We start from the raw sequence: 22,350 nt of genomic DNA, 5'->3' as shown, positions 1-22,350 counted from the left end.
AATATCTATAGGGGATAGCTCAGGAGACTCTTTACATGGAACAAGACAACTACTGGACACAGTTTTATAAGTGGTAAAGTCTATATTATCACACGGTGATTAGTGTTGAGCGATACCTTCCGATATCGGAAAGTATCGGTATCGGAAAGTATCGGCCGATACCGTCAAAGTATCGGATCTAATCCGATACCGATACCCGATCCCAATGCAAGTCAATGGGACGAAAATATCGGAATTAAAATAAACCCTTTCTTTCCTTGTAGGTTAATTCTACATGAAGAAAAACAACAAAGAATAATGTAGGATGTATTGGGGGAGGTGGCGGAGACATTAAAGGCACAGAGGTTTAGCCCAATCAAATAGAATAGCAGGATTTTTATTTTTTTTTATGACGTTCGGCGTTAGAAAGATTTTGACTATGTTAATTTTTTACTTATTTTGTCAGATATTGATGTTTCACTACTTCCACGCCCTTCACCTTCTTTTTTACTTCTCTGACACTTTCTTCTTCATTATCCTCATCATCAGCTTCTTTGACATCAACTTCTTCACCTTATTCATCTTCTTCTTCATCTTCTACCTATTTTTTTTTTTTTGTTACATTGTTCATATTCTTTTTATTTAACTATTATCTTCTTCATATTCAACTTCTTCATCATATTCTTATTTGTGACAGGCATTCCCGTAGTTGTTATCTATAAAAGTTTGAAGATTACACCTTCCGTTCTGCCTGTCACAAAAGAGTTACATTTGTCCGCGTTCAGTTTGGCCTGCAGCATCAGGCTTTATCCAGGGGCACCACGAGGAGGAACGGACTCACCCCCATACACTGCTTAGTCTTCTTCTGCTTATAATTTAGATAATATCTTTTGCTCTGATATTTAGTCTTATGCTTAATGTTCTTCTGCTCTTTGTTCTGCAGCCTCTTGTTCTTCTGCTTCTCGGTCTTCCAGGTCGTCGTCGTCTCCAGGGTCGTCGTCTCCGGGGTCGTCGTCATCGGGGTCATCTTCAGGGTCATCGTCTCCAGGGTCGTCGTCATCTCGGTGGTTGTCGTCTCTGGTGTCGTCATCATCTTAGGGGTGGTCTTCCGGGTCATCGTCTTTAGGGTCTTGAACTTGGACATGTAGCAGAAGGTACAAGAAGGCTGAGAAAATGCCGAGAAACAGCTGATGGAACTGGAACTCGGATGGCTACCCGAAGGTCCAAGAGCCAATGGAACTACCGTGGACCAGCTTACGTTACTGGAACCCGGTTACTAAGCAGGAGGTACCCGTGCCTGAAAGCACTACCAAGGACCACCTGACGTTGGTGGAACTCGGATACCCAGAGGGAGGCACCTAAGCCAAAGGCTCTGCCCGGAACCAGCTGACGGTACTGGAACCAGGATGGGGAGCAGAAGGTACAAGAGCAAAAGACACTGCCGAGAACCAGCTGACGGTACTGGAACCCGGATGGGTAGCCGAAGGTCCAAGAGCCAATGGAACTGCCGAGGACCAGCTGACGTTACTGGAACCCGGTTACTAAACAGGAGGTACCCGTGCCTGAAAGCACTACCAAGGACCACCTGACGTTGGTGGAACTCGGATACCCAGAGGGAGGCACCTAAGCCAAAGGCTCTGCCCGGAACCAGCTGACGGTACTGGAACCAGGATGGGGACTGTTATGACCCCAATGGCGAGGGTCTCAGAGGTACGTGGAAGTCTGCAGAATACAAAAATCCAGCTCATAGGGCAGTGGTAACTGGGTTGACCATATATCTACTCCTAACGCCAACACTAGAAGTAGCCGGGGATCATTCCTACGTTGATTCTAGATGACACGCTCCAGCCGGAGAATCTAGCTACCCCTAGTAGAGGAAAACAAAAGACCTTTCTTGCCTCCAGAGAAGGGGACCCCCAAAGCTGGATAGAAGCCCCCCACAAATAATAACGGTGAGGTAAGAGGAAATGACAAACACAGAAATGAACCAGGTTTAGCACAGAGAGGCCTGCTTACTGATAGCAGAATAAAGAAAGGTAACTTATATGGTCAACAAAAACCCTATCAAAATCCACACTGGAAATTCAAGAACCCCCGAACCGTCTAACGGTCCGGGGGGAGAACACCAGCCCCCTAGAGCTTCCAGCAAAGGTCAGGATATAGATTTGGAACAAGCTGGACAAAATTACAAAACCAAAACAAATAGCAAAAAGCAAAAGGCAGACTTAGCTGATATAACTGGAACCAGGATCAGTAGACAAGAGCACAGCAGACTAGCTCTGATAACTACGTTGCCAGGCATAGAACTGAAGGTCTAGGGAGCTTATATAGCAACACCCCTAACTAACGACCCAGGTGCGGATAAAAGGAATGACAGAAAAACCAGAGTCAAAAAACTAGTAACCACTAGAGGGAGCAAAAAGCAAATTCACAACAGTACCCCCCCCTTAGTGAGGGGTCACCGAACCCTCACCACGACCACCAGGGCGATCAGGATGAGCGGCATGAAAGGCACGAACTAAATCGGCCGCATGAACATCAGAGGCGACCACCCAGGAATTATCCTCCTGACCATAGCCCTTCCACTTGACCAGGTACTGAAGCCTCCGCCTGGAGAGGCGAGAATCCAAGATCTTCTCCACCACGTACTCCAACTCGCCCTCAACCAACACCGGAGCAGGAGGCTCAGCAGAAGGAACTACAGGCACAATGTACCGCCGCAACAAGGACCTATGAAATACATTGTGAATAGCAAACGACACAGGAAGATCCAGACGAAAAGATACAGGATTAAGGATTTCCAATATCTTGTAAGGCCCAATAAAACGAGGTTTAAATTTGGGAGAGGAGACCTTCATAGGAACAAAGCGGGAAGAAAGCCATACCAAATCCCCAACGCGTAGTCGGGGACCCACACCGCGGCGGCGGTTGGCAAAGCGCTGAGCCCTCTCCTGTGACAACTTCAAGTTGTCCACCACATGATTCCAGATCCGCTGCAACCTATCTACCACAGAATCCACCCCAGGACAGTCAGAAGGCTCCACATGACCCGAAGAAAAGCGAGGATGGAAACCAGAGTTGCAGAAAAAAGGCGAAACCAAGGTGGCGGAACTAGCCCGATTATTAAGGGCAAACTCAGCCAACGGCAAGAATGTCACCCAATCGTCCTGATCAGCAGAGACAAAACACCTCAAATAAGCCTCCAAAGTCTGATTGGTTCGCTCCGTCTGTCCATTAGTCTGAGGATGGAAAGCAGACGAAAACGACAAATCAATGCCCATCCTACTACAAAAGGATCGCCAGAACCTAGAAACGAACTGGGATCCTCTGTCTGACACAATATTCTCAGGGATGCCGTGCAAACGAACCACGTTCTGGAAAAACACAGGAACCAGATCGGAAGAGGAAGGCAGCTTAGGCAAAGGAACCAAATGGACCATCTTGGAGAAGCGATCACATATCACCCAGATAACGGACATGCCCTGAGATAGCGGAAGATCAGAAATGAAATCCATGGAGATATGTGTCCAAGGTCTCTTCGGGACAGGCAAGGGCAAGAGCAAACCGCTGGCACGAGAACAGCAAGGCTTAGCTCGAGCACAAGTCCCACAGGACTGCACAAATGACCGCACATCCCTAGACAAGGAAGGCCACCAAAAGGACCTGGCCACCAGATCTCTGGTGCCAAAAATTCCCGGGTGACCTGCCAACACCGAGGAATGAACCTCGGAAATGACTCTGCTGGTCCATTTATCCGGGACAAACAGTCTGTCAGGTGGACAAGACTCAGGCCTATCAGCCTGAAATCTCTGCAACACACGTCGCAGATCCGGAGAAATAGCTGACAAGATAACTCCATCTTTAAGAATACCAACAGGATCAGCGACTCCAGGAGCATCAGGCACAAAGCTCCTAGAAACAGCATCGGCCTTCACATTCTTTGAACCTGGTAAATACGAGACAACAAAATCAAAGCGGGAGAAAAACAATGACCAGCGGGCCTGTCTCGGATTAAGGCGTTTAGCAGACTCGAGATACATCAGATTTTTGTGATCAGTCAAGACCACCACACGATGCTTAGCACCCTCGAGCCAATGACGCCACTCCTCAAATGCCCATTTCATGGCCAACAACTCCCGATTGCCCACATCATAATTTCGCTGGGCAGGCGAAAACTTCCTGGAGAAAAAGGCACAAGGCTTCATAACAGAGCAACCAGGGCCTCTCTGCGACAAAACGGCCCCTGCTCCAATCTCTGAAGCATCCACCTCAACCTGAAAGGGAAGTGAGACATCGGGCTGGCACAAAACAGGCGCCGAAGTAAACCGGCGCTTCAACTCCTGGAAAGCCTCCACGGCAGCAGGAGCCCATTTAGCTACATCGGAGCCCTTCTTGGTCATATCCGTCAACGGTTTCACAATGCTAGAAAAATTAGCGATAAAACGACGGTAGAAGTTAGCGAAACCCAAGAACTTCTGAAGACTCTTAACCGACGAGGGCTGAGTCCAATCAAGAATAGCTCGGACCTTGACTGGGTCCATCTCCACAGCAGAAGGGGAAAAAATGAACCCCAAAAAGGGAACCTTCTGTACACCAAAGAGACACTTTGAACCCTTGACAAACAAAGAATTTTCACGCAAAATTTTAAAGACCAACCTGACCTGCTCCACATGCGAATCCCAATCATCAGAAAAAACCAAAATATCATCCAGATAAACAATCAAAAATTTATCCAGATACTTCCGGAAAATGTCATGCATAAAGGACTGAAAAACTGAAGGCGCATTGGAGAGCCCAAAAGGCATCACCAAGTACTCAAAATGACCTTCGGGCGTATTGAATGCGGTTTTCCATTCATCACCTTGCTTAATGCGCACAAGGTTGTACGCACCACGAAGGTCTATCTTGGTGAACCACTTGGCACCTTTAATCCGGGCAAACAAGTCAGACAACAGCGGTAAAGGATACTGAAATTTGACAGTGATCTTATTTAAAAGCCGATAATCAATACAAGGTCTCAAAGATCCGTCCTTTTTTGCCACAAAAAAGAATCCCGCACCAAGGGAGGAAGAAGACGGACGAATATGTCCTTTCTCCAGAGACTCCTTGATATATGAACGCATAGCGGTATGTTCAGGTACCGACAGATTAAACAGTCTTCCCTTAGGAAACTTACTGCCTGGGATCAAATCTATAGCACAGTCACAGTCCCTATGAGGAGGCAGTGCACTGGACTCAGACTCACTGAAGACATCCTGATAATCAGACAAATACTCCGGAACTTCCGAAGGCGTAGAAAAAGCAATAGACACAGGCAGGGAATCCCCATGAATACCACGACAGCCCCAACTTGAGACTGACATAGCCTTCCAGTCCAGGACTGGATTATGGGTCTGTAACCATGGCAGCCCTAAAACAACCAAATCATGCATTTTATGTAAAACCAGGAAACGTATCACCTCGCGGTGTTCAGGAGTCATGCACATGATAACCTGTGTCCAATACTGCGGTTTATTTGCTGCCAATGGCGTAGCATCAATACCCCTAAGAGGAATAGGATTTTCTAATGGTTCAAGAGTAAAACCACAGTGCTTAGCAAATGACAGATCCATAAGACTCAGGGCAGCACCTGAATCTACAAACGCCATGACAGGATAAGACGACAGTGAGCAAATCAAAGTTACAGACAGAATAAATTTAGGTTGCAAATTACCAACGGTGACAGGACTAACAACCTTAGCTATACGTTTAGAGCATGCTGAGATAACATGTGTAGAATCACCACAGTAGTAGCACAAGCCATTCCGGCGTCTATGAATTTTCCGCTCATTTCTAGTCAGGATTCTATCACATTGCATTAAATCAGGTGTCTGTTCAGACAACACCATGAGGGAATTTGCGGTTTTTCTATCACATTGCACCGAATTAGGTGTCTGTTCAGACAACACCATGAGGGAATTTGCGGTTTTGCGCTCCCGCAACCGCCGGTCAATTTGAATAGCCAGTGCCATAGTATCATTGAGACCTGTGGGAATGGGAAAACCCACCATAACATTCTTAATGGCTTCAGATAGGCCATTTCTAAAATTAGCGGCCAGTGCACACTCGTTCCAATGTGTCAGCACGGACCATTTCCGAAATTTTTGGCAATACACTTCAGCCTCGTCCTGCCCCTGAGACATAGCCAGCAAGGCCTTTTCTGCCTGAATCTCAAGATTGGGTTCCTCATAAAGTAAACCGAGCGCCAGAAAAAACGCATCAATATCAGCCAATGCCGGATCTCCTGGCGCCAGCGAAAAAGCCCAATCCTGAGGGTCGCCCCGTAAGAACGAAATAACTATTTTTACTTGCTGAGCAGAGTCTCCAGATGAACAGGGTCTCAGGGACAAAAACAATTTACAATTATTCACAAAATTCCTAAACTTAAACCTGTCTCCGGAAAACAGTTCAGGAATCGGTATTTTAGGTTCTGACCTAGGATTTCTGATAACATAGTCTTGTATGCCCTGCACACGAGTAGCCAGCTGGTCCACACTTGTAATCAAGGTCTGGACATTCATGTCTGCAGCAAGCATAGCCACTCTGAGGTAAAGGGGAAGAAGAAAGAAAAAAAAAAAAAAAACTCAGAATCTTCTTTCTTATAATCCCTCTTCTGCAACGCATTAAACATTTAATACTGGCCTGGCAAACTGTTATGACCCCAATGGCGAGGGTCTCAGAGGTACGTGGAAGTCTGCAGAATACAAAAATCCAGCTCATAGGGCAGTGGTAACTGGGTTGACCATATATCTACTCCTAACGCCAACACTAGAAGTAGCCGGGGATCATTCCTACGTTGATTCTAGATGACACGCTCCAGCCGGAGAATCTAGCTACCCCTAGTAGAGGAAAACAAAAGACCTTTCTTGCCTCCAGAGAAGGGGACCCCAAAGCTGGATAGAAGCCCCCCACAAATAATAACGGTGAGGTAAGAGGAAATGACAAACACAGAAATTAACCAGGTTTAGCACAGAGAGGCCCGCTTACTGATAGCAGAATAAAGAAAGGTAACTTATATGGTCAACAAAAACCCTATCAAAATCCACACTGGAAATTCAAGAACCCCCGAACCGTCTAACGGTCCGGGGGGAGAACACCAGCCCCCTAGAGCTTCCAGCAAAGGTCAGGATATAGATTTGGAACAAGCTGGACAAAATTACAAAACCAAAACAAATAGCAAAAAGCAAAAGGCAGACTTAGCTGATATAACTGGAACCAGGATCAGTAGACAAGAGCACAGCAGACTAGCTCTGATAACTACGTTGCCAGGCATAGAACTGAAGGTCTAGGGAGCTTATATAGCAACACCCCTAACTAACGACCCAGGTGCGGATAAAAGGAATGACAGAAAAACCAGAGTCAAAAAACTAGTAACCACTAGAGGGAGCAAAAAGCAAATTCACAACAGGGGACCTATTCAAGCTTGTCTTCCTAGAGCCCCAACTGGCGGTGTTAGAGCCCAGGGTCAGCAGAAGGAGGAGAGGGAGGGGAGTGTAGGCCGAAGCCTGCACTGGTGGCAGCTTTGGGTCTGTTGTGTCTGCGTGGCTGTCGCAGGACACGCTGCCGGCTACACAGCAGTAGAACAGCTGGCGGTGCTGAACCCCACTGACACATTGGCGAGGTGTTTTTCTCTGTGCAGCTAGCACATCTGGGCCCCAACTGGCGGTGTTAGAGCCCAGGTTCAGCAGGAGGAGGAGAGGGAGCGGAGTGTAGGCTGAAGCCTAATTGAACCGATTTCAAAGGTAACCTTTAACCCCCCCTCAGGTGTTACAAACTAGAAGAGCCACAGCTTATGCAGCAGTAGTGCTGCACCAGTCAAAGGTTGCTCTTTTAATTTTTCTCCTTGCACACGCTGAATGAAACACGTATAACATTTAGCCCTTTATACAGTCAAACTGTGTTGGAGGCGAGAGTTCCCTTCGTAATGGGACGCAGCACAGATGTCAAGAATCCCACTTGGTGCTGAGCGCAGCCTCCTGAGCGTTGTTATTTGCTGTACAGGAGTCTGCGCTGTCGTTTTATCCCTTGGCCTTGCGCTGTTAGCGCTGCCCATCTTCTGACATCATTTAATGTCGGCCGTTGCGCTTTGCGATGACCATGAATCCCAGCCCCGCAGTGTCTTTACATAGTTAAAACACTGCGGGGCTGGGATTCATGGCCTGGCGCAGTACATATGTTCGCCTCTCACACTCGGGTCCTTACACCCGCTTCAGACTGTGCGGCGTCAGCTGATCCCTTATCGCATGCCACGGCCATGAAGCCGCACAGTCTGAAGAAGGCGGAAGGAGATGAGGGACAGGCGAACATAGGCACTGCTCATGCCCATCAATCACACCCTCGCAGTCCAAATAAATAAGACACCGAGGGGCATTGTGTGGGGCAGGGCGGCCGCAGAGGTGCAGCCAGCCAAACAATGATGCCAGAAGACGGGCAGCGCTACCAAGGGGGTTGCAGCGTGTCATTACAAAGGAAAGTCACACCTCCGGGATGGTTAAATGGTCACAGAGGACACATTTTAGACGTGTTCAGTTCCCCATGGGCAAGGAGAATAAGTTTCTGAGCCACCTTGCACACATGCAGCATTACTGCTGTACAAGGTGGCTGTAAAACATAGAAACACCTGGGGGAGGGGGGACAGGTTCCCTTCAATTTCAGTTCTTGTGTCTGCGTGGCTGTCGCAGGACACGTTGCTGGCTACACAGCAGGGGAACAGCTGGCGGTGCTGGACCCCACTGACACATTGGCTGGTGTTTTTCTCTGTGCAGCTAGCACATCTGGGCCCCAACTGGCGGTGTTAGAGCCCAGGGTCAGCAGGAGGAGGAGCAGGGGGAGCGGAGTGTAGGCCGAAGCCTGCACTGGCGGCAGCTTTGGGTCTGTTGTGTCTGCGTGGCGGTCGCAGGACACGTTGCCGGCTACACAGCAGGGGAACAGCTGGCGGTGCTGAACCCCACTGACACATTGGCGAGGTGTTTGACTCTGTGCAGCCAGCACTTCCGGACAGCAACTAGCGGTGTTGGAGCCCGGGCTCTGCAGGTGGAGCAGAGTGTAGGCCGAAGCCTAATTGAACCGATTTTAAAAGTAACCTTTAACTCCCCCTCAGGGGTTACAAACTAGAAGAGCCACAGCTTATGCAGCAGTAGTGCTGCACAAGTCAAAGGTTGCTCTTTTAATTTTTCTCCTTGCACACGCTGAATGAAACACGTATAACATTTAGCCCTTTATACAGTCAAACTGTGTTGGAGGCGAGAGTTCCCTTCGCAATGGGACGCAGCACAGATGTCAAGAATCCCACCTTGGTGCTGAGCGCAGCCTCCTGAGCGTTGTTATTTGTTGTACAGGAGTCTGCGCTGTCGTTTTATCCCTTGGCCTTGCGCTGTTAGCGCTGCCCATCTTCTGACATCATTTAATGTCGGCCGTTGCGCTTTGCGATGACCATGAATCCCAGCCCCGCAGTGTCTTTACATAGTTAAAACACTGCGGGGCTGGGATTCATGGCCTGGCGCAGTACATATGTTCGCCTCTCACACTCGGGTCCTTACACCCGCTTCAGACTGTGCGGCGTCAGCTGATCCCTTATCGCATGCCACGGCCATGAAGCCGCACAGTCTGAAGAAGGCGGAAGGAGATGAGGGACAGGCGAACATAGGCACTGCTCATGCCCATCAATCACACCCTCGCAGTCCAAATAAATAAGACACCGAGGGGCGTTGTGTGGGGCAGGGCGGCCGCAGAGGCGCAGCCAGCCAAACAATGATGCCAGAAGACGGGCAGCGCTACCAAGGGGGTTGCAGCGTGTCAATACAAAGGAAAGTCACACCTCCGGGACGGTTAAATGGTCACAGAGGACACATTTTAGACGTGTTCAGTTCCCCATGGGCAAGGAGAATAAGTTTCTGAGCCACCTTGCACACATGCAGCATTACTGCTGTACAAGGTGGCTGTAAAACATAGAAAAACCTGGGGGAGGGGGGACAGGTTCCCTTCAATTTCAGTTCTTGTGTCTGCGTGGCTGTCGCAGGACACGTTGCCGGCTACACAGCAGGGGAACAGCTGGCGGTGCTGGACCCCACTGACACATTGGCTGGTGTTTTTCTCTGTGCAGCTTGCACATCTGGGCCCCAACTGGCGGTGTTAGAGCCCAGGGTCAGCAGGAGGAGGAGCAGGGGGAGCGGAGTGTAGGCCGAAGCCTGCACTGGCGGCAGCTTTGGGTCTGTTGTGTCTGCGTGGCGGTCGCAGGACACGTTGCCGGCTACACAGCAGGGGAACAGCTGGCGGTGCTGAACCCCACTGACACATTGGCGAGGTGTTTGGCTCTGTGCAGCCAGCACTTCCGGACAGCAACTAGTGGTGTTGGAGCCCGGGCTCTGCAGGTGGAGCAGAGTGTAGGCCGAAGCCTAATTGAACCGATTTTAAAAGTAACCTTTAACCCCCCCTCAGGGGTTACAAACTAGAAGAGCCACAGCTTATGCATCAGTAGTACTGCACAAGTCAAAGGTTGCTCTTTTAATTTTTCTCCTTGCACACGCTGAAAGGAACACGTATAACATTTAGGCCCTTACACAGTCAAACTGTTTTGGAGGCGTGAGTTCCCTTCGTAATGAGACGCAGCACAGCTAACAAAAATGCCACCTTGGTGCTTTGCGCGGCCTCCTGAGCATCGTTATTTGTTGCACAGGAGTCTGCGCTGTCGTGTTATCCCTTGGCCTTGCGCTGTTAGCGCTGCCCATCCTCTGACAACATTTGATGTCGGCCGGTGCGGTTCGCGATGCCCATGAATCCCAGCCCCGCAGTGTCTTAACATTGTTAAAACACTGCGGGGCTGGGATTCATGGCCTGGCGCAGTACATATGTTCGCCTCTCGCTTGGGTTCTTACACCTGCTTCAGACTATGCGGCGTCAGCTGATCCCTTATCGCATGCCACGGCCATGAAGCCGCACAGTCCGAAGAAGGCGGAAGGAGATGAGGGATAGGCGAAGAAATGCACCGTTCATGCCCGTCAATCACACCCTCGCAGTCAAAATAAATAAGACACCGAGGGGCGTTGTGTGGGGCAAGGCGGCCGCAGAGGCGCAGCCAGCCAAACAATGATGCCAGAAGACGGGCAGCGCTACCAAGGAGCTTGTTGCGTGTCAATACAAAGGAAAATCACACCTGAGGGATGTTTTAATGGTCTCAGAGGACTCATTTTAGACGTGTTCAGTTCCACATGGGCAAGGAGAATAAATTTCTGAGCCACCTTGCACACATGCAGCATTACTGCTGTACAAGGTGGCTGTAAAACATAGAAACACCTGGGGGAGGGGGGACAGGTTCCCTTCAATTTCAGTTCTTGTGTCTGCGTGGCGGTCGCAGGACATGTTGCCGGCTACACAGCAGGGGAACAGCTGGCGGTGCTGAACCCCACTGACACATTGGCTGGTGTTTTTCTCTGTGCAGCTAGCACATCTGGGCCCCAACTGGCGGTGTTAGAGCCCAGGGTCAGCAGGAGGAGGAGCAGGGGGAGCGGAGTGTAGGCCGAAGCCTGCACTGGAGCAAGTTGAAAGGGAACCTTTAACCCCCCCCAGGCATTTGTAGCTGAAAGAGCCATCGTGTACAGCACTAATGCTGGAAAAGGTAAACTTAGCTCTTTTAATTATGGTCCTTGCACATGCTGAACCTAACACTTATGAAATGTGTCCCCTCACACCGTTAAACCGTCCGGTAGGTGGAACTTTCCTTTGTCATGTGACGCAGCACAGCCGTCATTCTTACCCCTTTGGCGCCGTGCGCCGCCTCCTCAGCGTTGTTTGAATCTGTCCCGGAGCCTGCGCTGTTAGGTTAGCCCTTGGCCATGCACACATTTTGCGCTGCCCGTCTTCTGACATCATTTGGTGTCAGGCTGGCTGCGACTGTGCGGCCGCGCTGGCCGAGAGCCCGCCTCGCAGTGTCATCTAATGTAATCCCACTGCGGGCCTGGGATCCGTGGCCATGCGCAGTGCATATCCTCGCCTCTCACTCCCCTCCCTGTTATGACCCCAATGGCAGAGGATCTCAGAGGTTACAACAAAGTCTGCAAACACAGACTTAATCTGGGCAAACAAGTCCGACAATAGAGGCAAAGGATACTGAAATTTAACAGTGATTTTATTCAGAAGCCGATAGTCTATACAAGGTCTCAAAGATCTGTCCTTCTTGGCCACAAAAAAGAATCCCGCACCAAGAGGGGAAGAGGATGGACGAATATGCCCCTTCTCCAAAGACTCCTTGATATAAGAACGCATTGCGGCATGCTCAGGTACAGACAGATTAAATAATCTTCCCTTAGGAAATTTACTACCCGGAATCAAATCTATAGCGCAGTCACAGTCCCTATGAGGAGGAAGAACACTGGACCTGGACTCACTGAATACATCCTGATAGTCAACCAAATACTCAGGAACTTCTGAAGGAGTAGAGGAAGCAATAGACACTGGCGGGGAATCGCAATGAATTCCCTGACAGCCCCAACTTGACACAGACATAGCCCTCCAATCCAAAACTGGATTATGGGTCTGTAACCATGGCAGACCTAAAACGACCAAATCATGCATTTTATGCAGAACAAGAAAACGAATCACCTCCCGATGTTCAGGAGTCATGCACATGGTCACTTGTGTCCAAAACTGCGGTTTATTCTCCGCCAATGGCGTAGCATCAATTCCTCTAAGAGGGATAGGATTTTCTAAAGGCTCCAGAACAAAACCACAGCGCTTGGCAAACGACAAGTCCATAAGACTCAGGGCAGCACCTGAATCCACAAACGCCATAACAGGGTAGGAAGACAATGAGCAAATTAAAGTCACAGACAAAATAAATTTAGGTTGCAAATTACCAATGACGACAGGACTAACAACCTTTGTTAGGCGTTTAGAGCATGCTGATATAACATGTGTAGAATCACCACAGTAAAAACACAACCCATTCTGATGTCTATGATTTTTCCGTTCGATTCTAGTCTGAACTCTATCACATTGCATTAAATCAGGTGTCTGTTCAGACAACACCACCAGAGGATCAGCGGCTTTGCGCTCCCGCAAACGCCGGTCAATCTGAATGGCCAGCGCCATAGAATCATTCAGACTTGTAGGAATGGAGAAACCCACCATCACATTCTTAATGGCTTCAGAAAGGCCATTTCTGAAATTTGCGGCCAGAGCACACTCATTCCACTGAGTAAGCACGGACCATTTCCGAAATTTTTGGCAATACACTTCAGCTTCATCCTGGCCCTGAGAGATAGCCAGCAAATCTTTTTCTGCCTGAATTTCAAGATTGGGCTCCTCATAAAGCAATCCGAGCGCCAGAAAAAACGCATCAATATTTGCCAATGCCGGATCTCCTGGCGCCAACGAGAAAGCCCAATCCTGAGGGTCGCCACGCAAGAAGGAGATAACAATTTTAACTTGCTGAGCTGAGTCTCCAGACGAACGAGGTCTCAAAGATAGAAACAATTTACAATTATTCCTAAAATTCCTAAATTTAAATCGATCTCCAGAGAACAGCTCAGGAATAGGTATTTTAGGTTCTGACATAGGACTACTAGTAATAAAATCCTGAATGCCCTGCACATGAGCAGCAAGCTGATCCACACTAGTAATCAGAGTCTGGACATTCATGTCTGCAGCAAAGCTTAAAGCCACTCAGAGAAAAAGGGGAGGAAGAAAAAAAAAAAAAACCTCAGAATTTCTTTTCTTTTAATCCCACTTCTGCAATGCATTAACTATTTACTTAGGCCTGGCATACTGTTATGACCCCAATGGCAGAGGATCTCAGAGGTTACAACAAAGTCTGCAAACACAAAAACCAGCTCATAGGGAAGTGGTAACTAGGCTGACCGTATACCTGATCCTAGCACAACAACTAGCAGTAGCCGGGGAACGTACCTACGTTGATTCTAGACGTCTCGCGCCAGCCGGAGAACTAACTAACCCTGTAAGGGAAAATAAGACCTTTCTTGCCTCCAGAGAAAAGACCCCAAAGTTGAGAACAAGCCCCCAACAAATAATAACGGTGAGGTAAGAAGAAAAGACAAACGTAAGAATGAACTAGGTTTTAGCAAAGAGAGGCCCACTGACTAATAGCAGAATATAGGAAGATGACTTATACGGTCAGCAAAAAACGCTATCAAAATATCCACGCTGAATACTCAAGAACCCCCAAACCGACTAACGGTGTGGGGGGAGAATATCAGCCCCCTAGAGCTTCCAGCAATATCAGGAATCACATTTTGTACAAGCTGGACAAAAATTAGAACAATGCAAATAACCAAAAATAAGGATGCAGGACTTAGCTTATCTTGCAAAGAACCAGGACCAGCAGACAGGAGTAAACAGAAATGAACTGATTACAACGATGCCAGGCACCAGACTGAGAATCCAGGAAGTTTAAATAGCAACACCCCTGGCCTAACGAACCAGGTGGGTACCAAGCTGGGGAAAGACAATCCCAGTGCCATACCACTAGAGACCACAAGAGGGAGCCAAGAAGTATAGTTCACAACACCTCCCTACGGCTTCTTCAGACTGTGCGGTGTCACGGCCGTGGCATGCTATTAGGGATCAGCTGACACCGCACAGTCTGAAGAAGCCGTAGGGAGATGAGTGAGAGGCCGAGGTTCAGATATGCACTGCGCATGTCCATGGATCTCAGGCCCCCAGTGAGATTAAATCAGAAGACAATGCGAGGCGGGCTCTCGGCCAGCGCGGCCGCACAGGCGTAGCCAGCCTGACACCAAATGATGTCAGAAGATGGGCAGCGCAAAATGTGTGCATGGCCAAGGGCTAACCTAACAGCGCAGGCTCCGGGACAGATTCAAACAACGCTGAGGAGGCGGCGCACGGCGCCAAGGGGGTAAGTATGATGGCTGTGCTGCGTCACATGACAAAGGAAAGTTCCACCTACCGGACGGTTTAACGGTGTGAGGGGACACATTTCATAAGTGTTAGGTTCAGCATGTGCAAGGAGCACCACGAAAAGAGGCACTTTTTCCCTTTGCATCATTACTGCTGCACAAGGTGGCTCCTTCAGTAACAAATGCCTGGGGGGGGGACAGGTTCCCTTAAATTTAACTTGTTGTGCCTGCGTGGCGGTCGCAGTACACGTTGCCGTATACACAGCAGGGGAACAGCAGGCATTACTGAACCCCACTAACACATTGGCGAGGTGTTTGGCTCTGTGCGTACAGCACTTCTGGACAGCAACTAGCGGTGTTGGAGCCCAGGGACAGGAGGAGGAGGAGGTGGAGGAGATAGGAGGGATTGCCACACACACAGCTGGGGAACAGCAGGCGTTACTGAACCCCACTAACACATTGGCGAGGTGTTTGGCTCTGTGCGTACAGCACTTCTGGACAGCAACTAGCGGTGTTGGAGCCCAGGGACAGGAGGAGGAGGAGGTGGAGGAGATAGGAGGGATTGCCACACACACAGCTGGGGAACAGCTGACGTTACTGAACCCCAATAACAGAGGAGCGAGTGTTGGGACTGTGCGTACAGCACTTCTGGACAGCAACTAGCGGTGTTGGAGCCCAGGGACAGGAGGAGGAGGAGGTGGAGGAGATAGGAGGGATTGCCACACACACAGCTGGGGAACAGCTGACGTTACTGAACCCCAATAACAGAGGAGCGACTGTTGACTGTGCGTACAGCACTACCAGGCAACAACTAGCGGTGTTGGAGCCCAGGGACAGCAGGAGGAGGAGGTGGAGGAGATAGGAGGGATTGCCACACACACAGCTGGGGAACAGCTGACGTTACTGAACCCCAATAACAGAGGAGCGAGTGTTGGGACTGTGCGTACAGCACTTCTGGACAGCAACTAGTGGTGTTGGAGCCCAGGGACAGGAGGAGGAGGAGGTGGAGGAGATAGGAGGGATTGCCACACACACAGCTGGGGAATAGCTGACGTTACTGAACCCCAATAACAGAGGAGCGACTGTTGACTGTGCGTACAGCACTACCAGGCAACAACTAGCGGTGTTGGAGCCCAGGGACAGCAGGAGGAGGAGGTGGAGGAGATAGGAGGGATTGCCACACACACAGCTGGGGAACAGCTGACGTTACTGAACCCCAATAACAGAGGAGCGACTGTTGACTGTGCGTACAGCACTACCAGGCAACAACTAGCGGTGTTGGAGCCCAGGGACAGGAGGAGGAGGAGGTGGAGGAGATAGGAGGGATTGCCACACACACAGCTGGGGAACAGCTGACGTTACTGAACCCCAATAACAGAGGAGCAAGTGTTGGGACTGTGCGTACAGCACTTCTGGACAGCAACTAGCGGTGTTGGAGCCCAGGGACAGGAGGAGGAGGAGGTGGAGGAGATAGGAGGGATTGCCACACACACAGCTGGGGAACAGCTGACGTTACTGAACCCCAATAACAGAGGAGCGACTGTTGACTGTGCGTACAGCACTACCAGGCAACAACTAGCGGTGTTGGAGCCCAGGGACAGCAGGAGAAGCAGAGGAACACAATGTAGGCCGAAGCCTGATTGGAGAAAGTCGAAAGGGAACCTTTAACCCCCCCCCCCAAGGCGTTTGTAGCTGAAAGAGCCAGCTTGTGCAGCACAAAAGATGCAAAAGGAAAAGGTGGCTCTTTTCATTATGCTCCTTGCAAACACAGAACTAAACACTTATAAAATGTGTCCCCTGAAACCGTGAGACCGTCCCGGAGGTGGGACTTTCCTTCGTAATATGACGCAGCACAGCTGTCATTCCTACCCCCTTGGCGCCGTGCCCCGGCTCCTCAGCGTTGTTTGATTCCGTCCCGGAGCCTGCGCTGTTATGTTATCCCTTGGCCAGGCACACTTAGCGCTGCCCATCTTCTGACATCATTTGGTGTCAGGCTGGCTGCGCCTGTGCGGCCGCGCTGGCCGAGAGCCCGCCTCGCAGTGTCGTCTAATGTAATCCCACCGCGGGCCTGGGATCCGTGGCCATGCGCAGTGCATATCCTCGCCTCTCACTCCCCTCCCTACGGCTTCTTCAGACTGTGCGGCATCACGGCCGTGGCATGCTATTAGGGATCAGCTGACGGCGCACAGTCTGAAGAAGGCGTAGGGAGATGAGTGAGAGGCCGAGGTTCAGATATGCACTGCGCATGTCCATGGATCTCAGGCTCCCAGTGGGATTAAATCAGAAGACACTGCGAGGCGGGCTCTCGGCCAGCGCGGCCACACAGGCGCAGCCAGCCTGACACCAAATGATGTCAGAAGATGGGCAGTGCTAAGTGTGCCTGGCCAAGGGATAACATAACAGCGCAGGCTCCGGGACGGAATCAAACAACGCTGAGGAGCCGGGGCACGGCGCCAAGGGGGTAGGAATGACAGCTGTGCTGCGTCATATTACGAGGGAAAGTCCCACCTCCGGGACGGTTTTACGGTATCAGTGGACACATTTTATAAGTGTTAAGTTCTGCGTGTGCAAGGAGCATAATGAAAATAGCTACCTTTTCCTTGTGCAGCATTACTGCTGCACAAGGTGGCTCTTTCAGTAACAAACGCCTTGGGGGGGGGACAGGTTCCCTTACATTTCAGTTGTTGTGTCAGCGTGGCGGTCGCAGGACACATTGCCGGCTACACAGCTGGGGATCAGCTGACGTTACTGAAACCCAATAACACTGGGTCGTATGTTTTGACTGTGCAGACGGCACTTCTGAGCCTCAACTGGCGGTGTTGGAGCCCAGGAATTTAAGTTCAGGTGGTAGAAAGATGAACACAACAGGAGACCTGGATAACGTAGACAGTCACCTAATTATTTAATCAGGAAGAGGAGTGGCAAATTCCTTCGAGATCCAGGCCTTGTTCATTTTCAGGAAAGTAAGCCGGTCAACGTTATCGGAGGATAGGCGCATGCGACGGTCAGTTAGTACACCACCTGCAGCACTAAAGACGCGTTCCGATAATACACTAGCCGCAGGGCAAGCCAGCACCTCCAATGCATACTGGCTTAGCTCTGGCCATGTATCCAGCTTTGAGACCCAAAACTTGAAAGGTGAAGAGCCGTCTGGGAGTACAGCAAGAGGGCAAGACATGTAGTCTGTCACCATCTGACGGAACCGTTGCCTCCTGCTGACTGGAGCCGTCTGTGATGGTGTAGACTTTTGTGGCGGGCACAGAAAACTGTGCCACAGTTGGGCCATACTGGTCTTGCTTTGGGCAGAGGCACTGCTTCTGCTCCCTCTTTGTGCAGAGCCTCCACCACTACCTGGACGCACTGAGCTGCTTTGTAATGCACTAGCAGCACTTCTCTCAGTTGGAATGGAGAAGATGATGGAATTCACCAGTGTGTCTTGGTACTCCCGCATTTTTCGCTCCCGGTTCAACGGTGTGATGAGGCTTTCTACGTTGTCCCGGTAGCGAGGATCGAGGAGGGTGAACACCCAATAATCAGACATGTTGAGAATGTGGGCGATGCGGCTGTCGTTTCTCAGGCACTGCAGCATGTAATCCACCATGTGCTGCAGACTGCCAACTGCCCAAGAAACGCTGTCCCCTGCTGGAGGCGTGATCTCTGCCCGCTCGTCATCACCCCACCCTCGCTGTACACACTGAGTACTGGACAATTGTGTAACTCCCTCCTCTGGACGGATGTCTTCCTCCTCCATTGACTCCTCCTCATCCTCCTCACAAACTGTCCCCTGCCTACGCGTTTGTGAGGAACCACGTGGTGCTGACTGTCCAGAAGATGATGGAAATGATGAATCCTCATCCTCCACCTCTTCCACAACATCATCCCTTAGCGCTTGCAGTGATTTTTCAAGCAGGCAGATAATGGGGACAGTCATGCTGACTAGTGCATCATCTGCACTCGCCATCCACGTGGAATAATCAAAGGGATGCAAAACCTGGCAGACGTCATTCATAGTGGCCCACTCTGTGGTTGTGAAGTCTGTACGGCGCGGAGTGCGACTTCTTTGCGCCTGATGCAGCTGGTACTCCATTACAGCTTGCTGCTGCTCACACAACCGCTCCAACATATGTAACGTGGAATTCCACCTGGTAGGTAGGTCACATATGATGCGATGTTCCGGCAGGTGGTGTCGGCGCTGCAGAGCCGCAATGCGCGCTTTTGCCGTGCTGGAACGCCGCAAGTGAGCACACTCTAGGCGGACCTTGTGCAGCAGCGCATCAAGATCCGGATAGTCCCTCAAAAAACTCTGCACGACCAAATTGAGCACATGTGCCAGACATGGGATGTGAGTGAGGTTGCCGAGGCCCAGAGCTGCCACCAGATTTCGGCCATTATCACACACTACCATGCCTGGTTGGAGATTCGCTGGCACAAACCACACATCGCTCTCCTGCTTGATGGCATTCCAGAGCTCCTGCGCTGTGTGGCTTCGATTCCCCAAAGATATTAATTTCAAGACGGCCTGTTGACGTTTGGCCACGGCTGTGCTCATGTCGGTCGTAACAGGTAAACGTTCATCACGGGTCCATGTGGAGGTGGACTGTGACGGCTCCTGCAGCGATGATTCTGAGGAACTGGTGTAAGAGGAGGAGTCAATGCGTACAGAATGGATTCCTGCAATCCTTGGAGTGGGCAGGACACGTCCTGCGCCACTCGCACAATCTGTACCCGGCTCAACGACATTAACCCAATGGGCAGTGAGAGAAAGGTATCGCCCCTGTCCATGTTGACTGGTCCACGCATCGGTGGTGAGGTGGACCTTGCTACTGACGGCATTCAGTAGCGCGTGTTTTATGTGTCCCTCCACATGCTTGTGCAGGGCAGGGACGGCTTGCCTGCTGAAGTAAAAGCGGCTGGGCACATTGTACTGGGGGACTGCCAATGACATCAAGTCACGGAAGCTGTCAGTCTCCACCAGCCTGAATGACAGCATTTCCAGTGACAGAAGTTTGGCAATGCCTGCAGTCAGAGCCTGTGCTCGTGGGTGGTTGGACGAGAAAGGCCGCCTTTTCTCCCATGCCTGTACTACCGATGGCTGTAGACTGGGCTGGGAGTGTGTGGATGACTGGGAAAGTGGTGCTGCGGGTGGAATTACAGCGGGTCTCTGGACAACAGGGCCAGAGGTTCTTCCACGGCGATCCTGGGAGGAAGCCGAACCAGCTGCGTGTGAGCTGGAGGAAGAGGCAACACGAGCTGAAGAGGTGGTAGCTGCCGCTGTTGGTTGGCCTAGCTCTTCAGTGTGTTTTTCTAATTCCGCCGCGTGCCTGGTGCGCACATGTTTCCACATATTGGAGGTATTGAGGTTGCTGACATTTCGACCTCTTTTGACTTTGTGATGACACACCTTGCATTTGACATAGCAAATGTCATCTGCAACTGTGTCAAAAAAGGACCAGGCACTGCAAGTCTTGGGAGCGCCCTTTTTGGCTTTTGGAAGAGACATTCTCCTAACGGGTGCCAAAGCGGAGGCTGCAGGATCCGCAGTCTTCCCCCTCCCTCTCCCTCTTTGGGCCGTACGGGGAATCTCTTCCTCAGATCTGCTCCCACCACCTTCCTGTCCCTCACGCCAAGATGGGTCAAGGACCTCATCATCTACACTACCCTCTGCCCCCAACTGCTCCTCCTGGGTAGTCTCAGCAGCAGAGCACGCACCAGAAAGTGGCACCTGAGTGTCATCAGCGGATGCGGCCTGCGATGTGGTGACCGGAGGCACTGGCCCACCCGCCTCTTCAGAGGAAGAGAGAAAAAGCTGTTGGGCATCACTGCACCCTGCCTCTTCTTCCATTTCTCCAATGCTGCTTGGCTGCCCCCCTGTTTCCAAGCCAAGAGATGATTCAGAGAACAGAAGTAGAGATGGCTCCTGTCCTGGGACCTCTGTCTGCCTGGGCAATTTGGCAGGTGGTGAAGAGACAGATGGCTGCTCTCCAGTGCTCTGTGTCTGAGAGGATGTGGCACTAATTGAAGTCGATGCATTAGCTGCCATCCATCCGACAACGGATTCAATTTGGTCTTCACGCAGCAGCGTTGTACGGTGCTCTGTGACAAAGCTGCGCATGAACGACTGTTCCCTGGTGAAAGTGGGTGCTGATGAGTCACCGGTGCCCGCAGCAGGCACAGAATCCCCACGTCCTCTCCCTGCTCCGCGCCCACGCCCACGTGCCTTACTCACTGCCTTCTTCATCTTGGTTGACTGATAAAGATAAGCAGAAAAGTACTAACGGCTTTGTGTGCTTATTCCTGAAGAGCTCCTAACAGGTATAAGAAACACTAATTTTCTAAAGTGTGGACTAGACTTTAATATGAGCTAATGTGGCCTACACAAATGTAAAGTGGTGTCACTGGTGTGTTTGGTGAACTTTATTATTTATTTATTTTTTGGGGGCTGAACTGACAACAGAGAGAGCTGCAGTCACACAGAGACCGTGCAGACAGCCGTAAACGGCGCTGCAAGGCCCAAAAACCCTCCTCTACGTTATCCTATGTAGTGTTTTTCCACAAGTTAGCTGGAGACGGGTGGAAAGACACTAATAGGAATTTTTTGAAAAAATGTGCAGCAGCCTGCACTACTTAAAACAAAAGGAAAATTGATTTTACGGTATGACGCAGTGAAGAACCCTGAGCTGGAGACAACCAGTCTATGGCTGCTCACAGACTACAGGGCGAGCTGCAGTCACACGGAGACCGTGCAGACAGCCGTAAACGGCGCTGCAAAGCCCCAAAACCCTCCTCTACGTTATCCTATGTAGTGTTTTTCCACAAGTTAGCTGGAGACGGGTGGAAAGTCACTAATAGGAATTATTTGAAAAAATGTGCAGCAGCCTGCACTACTTAAAACAAAAGGAAAATTGATTTTACGGTATGACGCAGTGAAGAACCCTGAGCTGGAGACAACCAGGCTATGGCTGCTCACAGACTACAGGGCGAGCTGCAGTCACACGGAGACCGTGCAGACAGCCGTAAACGGCGCTGCAAGGCCCAAAAACCCTCCTCTACGTTATCCTATGTAGTGTTTTTCCACAAGTTAGCTGGAGATGGGTGGAAAGACACTAATAGGAATTTTTTGAAAAAATGTGCAGCAGCCTGCACTACTTAAAAAAAACAAACAAAAAAAAAACAAAGAACAGTATGAGGCAATGAACCACCCTCCCTGAACTGAATACAACCAACTATGGATGGCCTATGGCTGCACTCAGACTAGAGAGTGGGCTGCACTCACACACACACACACAGAGACCTTGCAGATCGCTGTGAAAACAGCGCTACAAGGCAAAAGCAAGGTGATTAGCAGGTGAACACAGCGGTTGCTAAATTAGCCTTGGAAAAGAACAATTAAGCAAATCGCTATCTCCAAACTGGCCCTCAGTCAGCAAACAGCGTCCTGTCACTAACTGAATTCACAGCAGAG

This window comes from Ranitomeya variabilis, chromosome 2 (assembly GCF_051348905.1).
Source record: "Ranitomeya variabilis isolate aRanVar5 chromosome 2, aRanVar5.hap1, whole genome shotgun sequence".
In the NCBI taxonomy this organism is placed as follows: domain Eukaryota; kingdom Metazoa; phylum Chordata; class Amphibia; order Anura; family Dendrobatidae; genus Ranitomeya; species Ranitomeya variabilis.
Note: the sequence above shows the minus strand (reverse complement) of the source record.